The following is a 13,720-nucleotide window of genomic DNA, read 5'->3' on the forward strand; positions in this document are numbered from 1 at the left end:
TGGCATGGGGAGCTTGCCCCTCTCTCTTTCCTCCTCCTGTCTGTCTCATCCATTCATTGGCTTGAATGCCTCCAATCATAGAATGATAGAATGGTTGAGTTGAAAGGGTCCTTGAAGATCACAGAACCGTAGAAGGGTTGGGTTGGAAAGGACCTTGAAGATCATTCAGTTCCAACCCCTGCCGTGGGCTGGCTGCCCCCCACCCAATCAAGGTTGACCAAGACGCCATTCAACCTGGCCTCAGGCACCTCCAAGGAGGGGGCATCCACCTGCCTTTAAGAAGCTTTTTTAGCTCCTCTGGTGGGGATTTTTGCAATGGTGGGATGTGCCAACCTAAACATTGGATTTGCAGTCCCAATTGTCAGGCTTTATCAACCCTTTGAGAAAGGAGTTTTGTGTGGAGCATGTGGTGTTCATGAGCAGAATCACACTGGACAGGAAAAGCCAAATGTCTGTGCAGGCATCCGTACTGCTAGGGTAAGAAACATTCATCTGGGGAAAGCAAGCCTCCAGGAATAACAGAGCAAACACAGAATCACAGAATCATTAAGGTTGGAAAAGACCACTAAGATCATCTAGTCCAACCCTAATCTATCCCCACCGTGCCCAACCCATCACCACCACATCTACAAATCATGGACAATTCAGCACTGCAACTCAACTGCTTGGACAAGGACAACCTCTGATGGCATTACCTCCCTGAGGCAGGTATGGATGGGGCAGACAAGGACTTGGAAGGGCTCCCCAGTGCTGCTCCTCATGGTGCAGAAGACCTCACAGAGGAAGGTAATGAAGCCCAGTCAGCACTCCACATCCTGCTGCTGTAGCTCCTCTCGCATGGTGAAATCCTTCTGCAAGAGGGATGGAGACAGTGGGCTGCATCAGCAAAACTGCATCACCAGGGAGAGGTGACAGCTGACTGGATGGAGAATTGGGAGGAAATGGAAACTCAGGGTGGGGGAGGAAAGCAGACAGACTGACTCTTTGATAACAATGGGGAGATGGCTCAGTGTGAGCACAGTAGTTGGGATTTCAACACCGTGAAGCCACCAGAAAGTAGGTACTACAGAAACAACTCCAACCTCTACAATGTCACAGCTCATGGTGGTGGTGGCCTCCCTTGCCCTGCCCTTCCCCTTGGATGGACACAGGGACTTTTTTTCCCAGTGCACAACCAACACTGAACAACAGTAAGCACAAGGAGCTCAAACACAAACACACGGGGAATGTGATGAGTGCTAGTGGATGGGTTGGGTTTCGTGGTCCAGCATAGCTTGACCAACCCATAGACACCAACCAATATCTCAACTCACTCAACTCATCCCCAACCCAATGTCCCAACACTCCCTGGGGTCTCACAAAATGATGTGCCCAGAAGATGAGGGGAGCACAGTCTTGATATAGAAAGGTCACCCTGCTCTAGAGCCCGATGGTGGCCAGGCCCAAGGATTATGAGAGCATCATGATTTATGGAGCAACATCGAGAGCAAAGTAGCTTCTCCAGAAAGGGGAAAAAAAAGGCTTTGCCCAAATGCAGGAAGTGAGAAGGGGTGGGTGTGTCGGAGGTGTGTGGCAAAGAGCAAGGAGGAAAATGGAAAAACAAATAGAACGCTTTCTAGAAGGCATCAACACCATGTGGATGGCACAGGAGCACGTGCTACTCAGAGCCAAGAGCACTTTCCTCTGCAAGATGCCCCATGTGATATCACTTATCTGTATCCATAGTGACCTTGCCTTGGTGTTGCGGACCCCCAAGGGTTTGAAACCGGAATCTAGTCCGTTCGCTGTCCGAGCCGCGTGGGGAGTGATGACATGACCCAATATGAGTGCATCAGAGTCTCCGTTTATTATTCATTACTTACACACATATATAGATCATGGCGAACGTGCGTCAGCTTGTAATTGGTTGGAGCATTGCGAAAAGCCCCCTGCCTAACAATACCATTGGTCAGGCATGTTTTCATACCATTCCACTGTCTTAATCTCTTCCCAGGCGAGCTACCCCCTTATCTTAACTGAAGCCTCAGTTTGTCTTCCTGCTTTGGCAGCTTCAAGGTCTCATAGCCTGGGTTGTGCACATAGCACCCGAGCTCACAGCCATTATAACGAGTTAGTACTTTTCCATCTGTATCTCCTGCCAATTGTTAGGCCTGTTCTGCTCGTACAACTGTTCAAGAGACCCATGACCCCCTCGGCTGTGGAGCCATCCCTCAACACCTTGGTATTAAAAATCAGTAGACACTATGGAGGAGAAAACCAGAGAGCAGGACAAGCTCGTTCTCAACAGTGCGTTCCCAGTGTGGGCTGCACAACATCTTAACTCCAGAACTGAATAAAGAAGCTTATATCATTTCATCTCCCTTTATTCTGACTGTCTGAGACAGAGGCTCAGCTGCTCCCAGGGCTCCAAACATGCATGGGAGATCCATACTACAAAAGGGGGGAAAAAAACATAGAATCATAGAATCACCAAGGTTGAAAAAGGCCTCTAAGATCATCCAGTCCAACTATCTACCTATCACCAATATTTCCCCACTAAACCATGTCACTCAGTACATCTAAACGTTTCATGAACACCTCCAGGGATGGTGACTCCACCACCTCCCTGGGCATCCCGCTCCAGTGCCTAACCAGTCCCTCAGAGAAGTAGTATTTCCTTATGTCCAGCCGGAACCTCCCCTAGTGCATCTTGAGGCCATTCCCTCTAGTCCTATCGCTAGTTACATGGGAAAAGAGGCCAACTCTCACCTCACCACAACCTCCCTTCAGGTAGTTCTAGAGAGTGATAAGGTCATAACAGTCTGCCCCAGTGGAGGTGACCCACTGTTGCTGTTGCCACTGCTGAAACACACTGCCCACTGCTTCACTGTGCTCACATCCACTGTTTGGTCCCCATATACATTCAGTAAGCATTGGTGAATGTCAGTGGGTGCCATTTTTTCTGCGTGGAGGAATTCAATGACACACCTTTGCTGCATACACACTTCCATGTCAGATGCCATTCTGTCAGACTGCCCCTCTTCTGTCATCTGTCACGTGGTAGCAAAATGGAACTGAATATTGGTGGGAAGATTCAACCTCTACTGCCATACCACCAATATCCAGCTCTGAAGTCGTAGGCCAACATAATAAAACAGGAGACATTACTTTTGGTGCAGCCCCCATAAAATATATAAGATAGTTCATGTATATAAGTAACAAAACTTATTTTTTAATTATTTTTTTAAATTAAAACATATAAAAAAGAGAGCAACAAAACCATAAAACTAGTGGGATATGTGATCTTGTTTTTGTGAAACCAACACATCAGGCTGGTTCGATGGAAGTAGCTGCAATTCTCAGTGAAGTCTCAAGGTTTTCATCAGAGATTTTTGATGAAATTTTACTTTTCCTGTACTTCATCCTTGAAAACAGTTGTTCCCAAATGTATGTACTGCGAAAAAGCGATGACATGAATGAGGTGTATTTGTGAAGTGAGGGATATTTGTCTCTGGTAAGACAGAGCTTATAGAAGTCCAGTAGAGAGCCATGATCAGTTTTTTGAGTTGAATATTTGATTGCAACTCTATACATTTCATTTAAAAGTTGCAGGTCATGTATTTATGTGGAATGAAAATGGAGTCACAAATATATATAAAAAAATGATTTTTTCGACAACCTTGAAACCTGTTCTTGAATTCCTCTATCAAAACAGAAAGCACAGGACTGTGTTTAGCCAATGAATCAAAATGCATACAAATATTTGCCATAACTTGAGTCAGCACTGCACTGCACCCCATACTCTGTTTTCAGCCTATATAAGGTTAATAGTGCACCAATGTTCAGTTGGTGCTGAGAAGCCAGGATGGTCTGCTGGGAGGGGCAGAGCTGCAACCATGGTGGCACAGGGCAGTGGGTGGCCACAGTGTGCACTGTGCTGGGCCATGTATGGCCCACAGGCCACAGGTTGGACAATCCTGAACTTGGTGGTCTTGGAGGTCTTCTCCAACCTTAATGATTCTGCGATTCTAGAAAATAAGGCCCCATCCATACTTCTTATGTAATACTGCACAGAGCCACACACATCCACCCCATAGATCCACACACAACCACCCCATAGATCCACACATGGCTGCCCTATTGAACCAGTGGGCAGCTGCACATGGATCTATGGGGCAAGTGTTGCATGGATCTATGGGGTGGCCAAGCATGGATCTATAGGGTGACTGCCTGTGGATCTATGGGGAGTATATGTGGGGCAGACACTCGTGGATCTATGGGGTGGATGCTGTTGATCTGGACATTGCTAGAGATCTCGGAGCACCGTCTCAGTGACACTCTGAGATGGCCACAAGGGTGAATCAGACCAGCAGAGCCACAAGGAACAGCAAACACCACTTACTAGGTAGCATAGTGTGAAAATCTTCATTAATGAGCCTCTGAGTGCACAGAGAAAGCAGAAGAGGGAGAAGGGGCAGCCGAAAGTAAATCCCAACATTTCCTGTTATCTTGCTCCATTTCTCTTGCGGAGGGTAAAAAAGCTCAACAGCATTGGTATCATAGAAGAGAATCACAGAATGGCTGGGTTGGAAGGGAGATGTGTCCACATGCTGGGAGATACAGGGTCCTGAGAGTCAGCAGAGACCCAGGTGATGTTGGCCAACACATTCTCCAGGGTTACCCAGGCGATGCGGGTGACAATGTTCATACCCTACACATACTGCAAGCTCTCTGTCTCCAGTTTCACTTCCTGGTGCTCCTGGCCTGGAGGTGCTATCAGTCTTGAGTTTCCAGCAATGCCAGATAGCATTGTTCCCAGTGCTCCTCCCACCCTTCTTTATTAAAAAAGTAATTTGTAGAGCATCTTGCCTCTCACCTATGCACACCGCACACCTGCTCCATGAGATTGTGAACATGTAACTAACTGGGTATGCAGTGGGGTATGCAGTAGGGTGTGCAATTGGGTATGCAATTGACCATGGAATTGGGTATGCAGGAGGGCTTGCAATAGCAATAGCCCTTCTGGCCCTTAGCTCCAAGGTATCTAGAGATTCCTCTAGAGGCTTCATCTAGGGCCAGGTGCATTTGTGAGCCCTGTGAGGGGTTGTGCTGGGCGCTGTGCAAGGATGTACCTTTCATATCTTTCTTTCTTTTTCTTTCTTTTTTTATTAAGGAAAGTATCAGCCTTCTGTTTGACGTGTTGTTGGCTGGGTTGCTAAGGGGAGCAGTGTACAATTACAGCCCCAGTGATGTCCTCTCTAATAATATACTCTGCTCTGCATAGCTCAGATGCAGACACATCTCAGCTATAAAGAGCACAGAGATTTCACCAGAGGAATACTCCAACTTATGTTACATGTGGAGGGTTTGTGGCATGCTGCTCAACACCTCCCCACCAAAGAGAAAAGCACCATGGTCAGCAAGAGCCAGGAGCTGAAGCTCTGGCAAGTAAAAATCTCTTGCAGGAGGCTTCAATTTATTAATTACAAAGGGATCTATAGAGGGGCAAAGAAACCACATGTATCCACCAAGACATTTTCCATATCATCATCCCCAAAGGTCACCAGTTCAGCTGTGTCTATGCCAGGGGCTCACATAGCCCTAGATCACTCCTGGTAACAAACCAAACCAAACAAAGAGAAATTCCAAACCAAACCCAACAAGGAGAAATCCCAAACTGAACCCAATGAGGAGAAACTCCAAACTGAACCCAACAAGGAGAAATCCCAAACCAAACCCAGTGAGGAGAAATACCAAAACAAATCCAACAAGGAGAAATTTCAAATCAAACCCAATGAGGAGAAATCCAAACCAAACGCAATGAGGAGAAACTCCAAAGCAAACCAAGTCCAGCACTGAGCTTGGCGTCAGTGACATCTCCCCAAGGCTGCCCAGCCACCCACCCCACAGCATCCTGATGGGTTCCCAGCATCCAAACTCAACAGCAAAGTTGAAATTTGGGACCAGATTACATAGAGAGGGAAAAACTTAACCCAGGGTGTTCCCAACATCCATCCTCTCATTTCACACCAAGACAGACACTGTGAGACTTTGGCACCCTAAATGCATTGTTCCTATCCCAGCCAGGAGGGGCTCTTTAGAGGAGCTGTCTGCAGGGAGGGGATTCAGTCATTTTGCTCCTGGACAAAAGGAACAAACAAGTCTGCCCTGCCCAGTCTTTCAAAACAGAGGCATCTGCCAGCACCATATGGGGGAACACAGCTCAGGGGGCACTGCAATCCGAATTTATCACACCCTGGTGCAGTAAGCTCCTTAATCCGGGGATCGGATTAGTCTGAAAGGTGCTGGAGAGACAAAAATCCAGCCCCAGAGCAAACATTTTATTAGAGGCTTTTAATTAATGGGAAATGATCAAGAAATAGCTGTTGGAAAACATCTGTCTGATGATGGAGAGGTTAAGGCTGGAGCTTGGCAATATTGGATTTTTCTAAGGACTGCCAATTCCCCAGTTTCACAGCTTCTGTTCCCTGGTCAGGGGTCCATCTCCAAACCTGAATGTGCCACAAAAACACTGATTTGAGGCTGACCAAAGGATGCCACAAATCTGTGTGGATGCACTGATTCTTTTGGTTGGAAAAAAAAAAGAACCAACTGTTTGCAGAACATCAAAATGCTTCACTATCAAAATGAAGTACTTTTTCATTTGTGTTTGAATTCTTTGCAGTTTTCCAAAGCAGGCACAGGTGTCCCTGCACCCCGAGCATGGCAAGCTGGGTTCCATGCTCCTGGGAAGCACTCAGGGACTCTCTGGAGAAATGAGATCTATTATTTATCCTGCACTCGTGCCACAATGAGCTGGACGTGAATCCATTAATTACTGCACATGATGATGCAGCATGTCAGCACACTGGGTCTGCTGGAAGTGGTTTTCATTTTTTACTTTGCTCTTTCTTTGCTGGTTTCCCTTGTTGCTAAACATCACCACAAACCAAGACTAGATAACGATGCAACCTAAATAACCTAATAACCAAGCATTAAAACCTCCTAATATTTAAAATGTATTGGTTATGTGGTGCTCAGCCAAAAAACTGAACCTAAGAAGTCCTTCTCCATTGTGACCATAGGAAATACAATATTTCCCCGAGCATCTGTTAGCCATAGAGACCCCTTTCCAATGATGCTCTGGCTGTTGGGTGGAGAAGGAGCCATCCTGCCCACCTCAGTGTGCCCATGGTGCCCACATCCATTCCCAGCTGCATCTCAAGTGTAAGGTTGCAAAGATGCTCCAAAAATGGTGTTCTCACCTAACACAGTATTAGATTCAGGGATGGATTCAGGGTGTGCTGGTCCCTGTGCACAGCCTTGGTCATAGAACCATAGAATCCTTAGAGTTGGAAGGCACATTTAAAGGTCATCTAGTCCAACTCCTCTGCAATGAACAGGGACATGCACAGCTAGATCAGGTTGCTTAGAGCTCCCTCCAGCCTGGCCTTGAAAGTCTCCAGGGATGGGGCATCCACCACCTCTCGGGGCAACCTTTCCCAGTGCCTCACCACCCTCACTGGAAAAGACTTTTTCCTTATATCCAACCTAACTCTACCCTTTTTAAGCTTGAAACCATTTCCCCTTGTCCTATCACAACAGACCATGCTAAAGAGTCTGTCCCCTTCTTTCCTGTAACTCTCCTTTAAATACTGAAAGGCCGCTCTCAGGTCTCCTTGGAGCCTTCTCTTCTCCAGGCTGAACAGCCCCAGCTCTCTCATCGTGTCCTCATAGGAGAGGGGTTCCATCCCTTGGATCATTTTTGTGGCCCTCCTCTGGACACACTCCAACAGGTCTATGTCTCCATGTGTACTGAGGACTCCACATCTGGACTCAGTACTTCAGGTGAGGCCTCACCAGTGCAGAGTAGAGGGGTAGGATCACCTCCCTTGACCTGCTGGCCATGCTTCTTTTGATGTAGTCCAGTATGCGGTTGGCTTTCTGGTCAATTGAGGGAATAGTTCTCCCTGCACATCTCACCAGGCTTCACTTCCAACATATTAAATCTCTAATCATAGAATCATAGAATGGCTTAGATTGGAAGGGACCTTAAAGATGATTGACCTCTATCCCCATGTCGTGGGCTGGTTGCCTCCTCCAGATCAGGCCACCAAAGGTGCCATCCAGTCTGGTCTTGGTCACCTCCAGGGATGGGGCACTCACAAATATAAGATGGGAAAACCTGGACTCAGACTGTGTGTCCCTGTGAGTTGCACAAGTGGCCTTGCATGGACTGCTTAACATCTCCACATCACCCCTTACCTGATATAAACTCTTCTTGGAGTTGTATCTCCTTGGACCTAGAAGCAAGTCAGATCCAGTTAGACTTTCTAAACCCTTGAGAAGAAATACAAGTTGGCTTTTTCAAGGCTCATTTATTAATCCAGATCAGCACGTCAAAAGAAATAGCTGAGCATCCTGGTTGGAGGACCCAGAATTACTGCACACAATAGGTAAACCAAAGGAGAGGGCGATGGAAAGACATGCCTGTGATAAAAAAATGATCACTAGCACAGCAAACTAAAGAGCCCTGGTGAAGAACCTGGTGAACAACAGAACCTACCAGACTATTGGCTATCAGCTTTCCTCTCATTTCCATATTAAAATCTCTTGCCAGAAACATTTTCCTTAAAATGCGTATTTCTAGTTTTCGTTTCTGAAAAAAAAAAAACCACCCAAAAAACAAGAAAAACCCAACCCAACAATTATCCCAATTGTGCACTGCTGTTGTGGATGCTGCTGCCCACAGACCTCAGAGGCAGTGGAGATGGCAGAAGATGACAGCTAATCGTTAAGGATTGGCACAAATAAAATTGGAGAAACACTTCTCATTACCTGAGATTCCTGAAAGGAATTTGGTAAAAGCTCAGCTCCTGCCTAAATGGACCTTGGTAGGACCAGGTGGGGTGAAACTACAAGCCCCTAACCATATCATTCCATCTCATTACCTGCAGCATGTTGAGGAGCAGACTCCGGAACTTGGTTCCTTCCACCATGAAGAGAGCCATTTTGTCACAGAGTTTGGCGGCCGTGGAAGCAAAGCTGCGACTCGTCATTGCTTTCTGGTAGATGGTTTTAACTATTTCCCCAAGCATCTCCTCGGAGTTGGTGGAGTTCTGAGCCTCCTCCATAAAGGTGGTGAGTTTGGAGTCAACGTCACTGCTGTTGTTCCTCATGCTGTTAAGGATTTCAATTAATTTGTCCATTTTGTTCTTTTCAGGATGGGTGGTTTTCACCATGACTTTGTCCTGGTCCATGAAAAGGGAAAGACAAGGCATCTGTTACACAAGGAGAAAACAAATAGGTCAATCCTTGTCCTTTCACAAAGTGCAAAGGGGGAAGGGGTTGGGGAGACATATAAACAGACCTAGAAAAATCAGAGCATCCTCATCTCAGCACTGAAAGCCACCAGTGAATGAACCCCGACCCAGAAATGTTTGGTTTCCTCGTTTCCCTCAGTACCCAAACCCAGATTCTTCCTCCACAGCTCCGGGAGATGTGCTCAAAGCTCCGAGCTGGGATGTCCAGGTCAGATCCCCCTGACCACCTTCTCAGTCCCAGCCAGGCTTCTGGACATGGCTGCTCAGCTTCCTGTCTGGAACATGGTCACAATGGAGATTTTTTTTTTTTTGCCTTGACTTTGAAAGTGCACTTGTATTTGCAAAATGCTCAGATAAACCATCCTAAAAAATATCTACATTTTAAAGTATATTTAATGATTTAAATTGAGGTCAAAGATGTCACATGCTCCAGGCATTAGAAAAACTCAACTTTTCTGCCTCTTGACTGTTACACATTCTACTTCATGTTACCATAGAGCTTACTGCTTCTTTTTACCGTTTAATCTAGCATTTGTCCTTCCTTCCCCATGCATCCTGCTTTCCTGCTTGCTCTGGTCTGCTCCCCTATCCTCCTGTAGTTCAGTCTTAACACATATTGCACAATGCAAGTCTGGAACAATTTTTTTGACAATTCCAGCATTAACCGTCAGAGCGGTTGTATTGATTAAGCATACCCAACAGTGAGTGCCTATGAGATTTCTTTCTTACGAGATTCTAAATGCACAAGACAGGCACTGAAGCGAATACTCCGAAGGTCTCTGATCTACTCCCATTGCCTTAAATAACACAAAAATAATGAAAAAAATCTCTTCCTCCCCCTTGTGCCACATACATAAATAGTAAATGCACATGCACTCAAAGATATATATTCACAACATGCACTCCCATGGAATTGTATATGTTCAGGTTATTTTTGCTGCAAAATTTAAAAATCTAATTGCAGATACCCCCACAAATGCATTTTCCAGTCTGAAAAGAGAATCTCAAGAGAAGAAATCTGAGTTGCACTTTGACCACTTTGGGAGCGCATGAGCCCTGTAGACTGGAGGCAGCCAGCTGAGATCACTGCGGAGGAGGGAGAGCCCATGTCGTAGCTTGATGTGCCCCATCCTTCCCTGTGATGGAAGAGTTCCTGATCTTTCTGTCTGATGACATCCTGGTTGCCAAATTGGAGAAAAATAGATTTGAAGGATGGGCCGCTCACTGGATAAGGAATTGGCTGGATGGTCACACTCAGAGAGTTGCAGTCAACGACTCAATGTCCAAGTGGAGACCAGTGATGAGTGGTGTTCCTCAGGGATTGGTGCTGGGACAGGTGTTATTTAACATCTTTGTAGGTGACATGGTCAGTGGGATCAAGTGCACCCTCAGCAAGTTTGCAGATGACACCAAGATGAGCGGTGCAGGTGACACGCTAGAGGGAAAGGATACCATCCAGAGGGACCTGGACAGACTTGAGAGGTGGGCCTATGCCAACCTCATGAAGTTCAACAAGGCCAAGTGCAAGGTCCTGCATCGGGGTCGGGGCAATTCCATGCACAGATACAGGTTGGACAGAGAATGGCTTAAGGGCAGCCCAGAGGAGGATTTGGGGTTGTTGGTTGATGAAAGACTCAACACAAGCTGGCAATGTGCGCTTTCAGCCCTGAGTGCCAACTGTATCCTGGGTTGCATCAAGAGAAGTGTGACCAGCAGGTTGAGGGAGGTGATTCTGCCCCTCTACTCTGATCTCATGAGACCCCACCTGGAGTGCTGCATCCTGTTCTGGGGCCTCCAGCACAAGAAGTACATGGAGCTGTTGGAGCGGGTCCAGAGGAGGACCACAAAGATGATCAGAGGGCTGGAGCACCTCCCCTATGAGGACAGGCTGAGAGTTGGGGTTCTTTGGCCTGGAGGACAGAAGGCTCTGAGGAGACCTTATAGCAGCCTTCCAATACCTGAAGAGGCCTACAGGAAAGCTGGGGAAGGACTTTTTATAAGGGCAGGTAGTGACAGGATGAGGGGAAATGGCTTTAAATTGTCAGAGGGTAGATTTAGACTAGATATTAGGAAGAAATTCTTTACTGTGAGAATGGAAGGAGACACTGGAACAGGTTGCCTAGAGAAGTTGTGGATTGCCCGCCTCCCTGGAAGCATTCACGGCCAGGCTGAGTGGGGCTTTGAGCAACCTAGTCTAGTGGGAGGTGTCCCTGCCTATGGCAGAGGGGTGGAAATAGACGATCTTAAAGGTCTCTTCCAACCCAAACCATTCTATGATTCTATAATTCTTGGAAAACTCCAATTGGGAGCAACCTCATCCAATGAGCCTTAACACTGTGTCAATAAAGGGCCTCCTGAGAAGCACAAGGACACTTGAAGAGAAAAACTGACATTGGGAGATCGAGAGAAGTTGTATGCACTCATGGAAAGGTCCCCCGAGCCCAGTTCACCTCTGCATGGAGCATGGTCAACAGCCATGCTCTTGGAAAAAGGGAAAGCCAAAGTTCCCCCTAAGAAATAATACCTTCTCCTTTAGTCTCCTCCGCAGCCTGTCTTTGGAAGACTGAAGCAAGTTGATCTTGGGCCTTTCCCCAATGCACTCATGAATGCTGTCCTTCTGCTTGGTATCCACCTCTGGGCTGTATGTCTGGAACTGCTTTTCTACCACCTCTGGATCACGCTGTGTCTCCGCAGGACTGTACCCTGTGCAGGCAGAGGTGTGCTCAATTTTCAGATTCTCAGTCTCTGGTGTTCCTGTGTGTTTCTTTGTTGTTGGGCAAGTGCTTCTGGTTTTGGCACCCTCGCTGGTTCTGACTGTAGATGTGGTGGCCTGGTCTACTTGAGGAGGGATGGGCTTGGCCTCCTCGGTAGAGATTCTGGTGGTCTTTGTTGTGTTTAGTGCCACCTTGCTGATGGTCTGTGTGCTGCTGGGACTTGTTCCCACGAGGAAGTCTCTGTTGTCGCCTGGAAAGTCAAAGGAAGACATTAGCACATCCTTCCTGTGTGGATTGGTAGCAGAGGAGCTACAAGGATGAGGGAGATCTTTTCTGAGAGGAGTAATAGAAACCATATTTACCCACAAAATGGCTTCATTCATGCAGTGCCCCCGTCCCTGGAGGTACCCAAGGCCATGGATAGAGCCCTAGGTGTTCTGAACTGGTAGGGAGCATCCAACTCATGTCAGGGGTGGGGCTGGGGGGGCTTTAAGGTCCCTTCCAACTCAACCATTCTACAGTTTGATGATTTTTAAGGTCTCTTCCAACTCAACCATTCTGCGATTCTAGGATTCTACGATAATATGATTTTGGCTCCCAGGAAAATCTCTCCTGTGTTTCTGCATGAGATGCGTCTTGCTTCCACACTGTGCCAGGGAAGACTTCAGTGATCTGCCCAGTGTGACAGCACTCCTCAGATGATGTACCAAGCTGCAAAACAACAGCTTCAGAGCAAGGGAACTTTCCTCTTGATCCCCCTCCAGGAAGCTGGAGTGAGAAGAAATTCCTGCCAGCAGATGCGGCCAGAGCATCTTGCACCCTCCCACTGAACTTCACACATTTCCATGCAGGCTGTCAAGACAACATTGTCAGGGCTTGCAACACACACATACATGAGCAGAAACAGTGGAGGAAGTGTAAGGGGCTTCTGTCACCCCAAAGGGCAAAGCTTTGGGTTTTTTAATTTCCGTAGCAGAGCACTGAGTACGCTTGTGTGCAGCAAGGGGTCAATCACAAAACCATCACAACGGTCAGTGGCTAAGCCACCCCCAGATCCAGCTGTCAGCCGAGCTGCCCCTCCACCCTGTGCTCCTTGGCAGCTGCAGGAGCTCCAATCCTGTGCTGGGAGTCCAACTGGCTTCCAGCACAAAGCACAGGGCTGGTGCTTGGCTATGGCAGGATGGACACCTGGGTTCTCAGTGGCAGGGGAAGGAATTTGTGTTCAGTCTCAAACCATCAAATCTGGTTTTCAGAGATATTCAGCATGTTTTCTTCACAAGCTGAATGGCAGGGAATAAAAACAAACAAACATCAACAACAACAAAAAAACAAACAAAGAAAGAAAAGGAGATGAGGGAAGCTTTCCTGTTTGCTGGAGCCTACGAGCATTTTATGAGTACAAATTCTTCACATAAAGTTTTCCTGGCATTTCTTTGTTTCCTCTCAGCAATGCAATCATATAAACCACTTTGTAAAATGCATAAAGAGCAATGCTTATTAAAAAGGGAATTTCAAAATAAGAGTTAGCTGTATGTCTTATCAAGCCTTAAGCCTTCACATGCTCCAATGTCCAGGAGTTCTGCTGATGCAATTCAGCATTCCCTCATTGTGGTTTTGCTCTTCTCTTGTCTTCAGCGTCAGAGTTAACTGGGTGCACTTTCAGTCTTGGGTGTTTGATCACATGTATTTAGATTGCAAACATTG

General features: G+C 46.9%; 1 pseudogene across 1 annotated transcript in view; it reads right to left on the minus strand.

Moving 5' to 3' along the window:
- Positions 1-644: 644 nt before the first annotated feature.
- Positions 645-13,720, minus strand: part of LOC776391 — a 37,047-nt pseudogene continuing 23,971 nt past the window's right edge. The window contains exons 2-4 of the transcript XR_005842574.1: positions 11,827-12,266; positions 8,931-9,230; positions 645-851 (exon numbers count right to left, since the gene is read on the minus strand). The product of XR_005842574.1 is annotated as a CBP80/20-dependent translation initiation factor-like, transcript variant X1 (transcript). The remainder of the gene's footprint in view (positions 852-8,930; positions 9,231-11,826; positions 12,267-13,720) is intronic.

Source organism: Gallus gallus, chromosome W, assembly GCF_016699485.2.
Source record: "Gallus gallus isolate bGalGal1 chromosome W, bGalGal1.mat.broiler.GRCg7b, whole genome shotgun sequence".
NCBI lineage: Eukaryota > Metazoa > Chordata > Aves > Galliformes > Phasianidae > Gallus > Gallus gallus.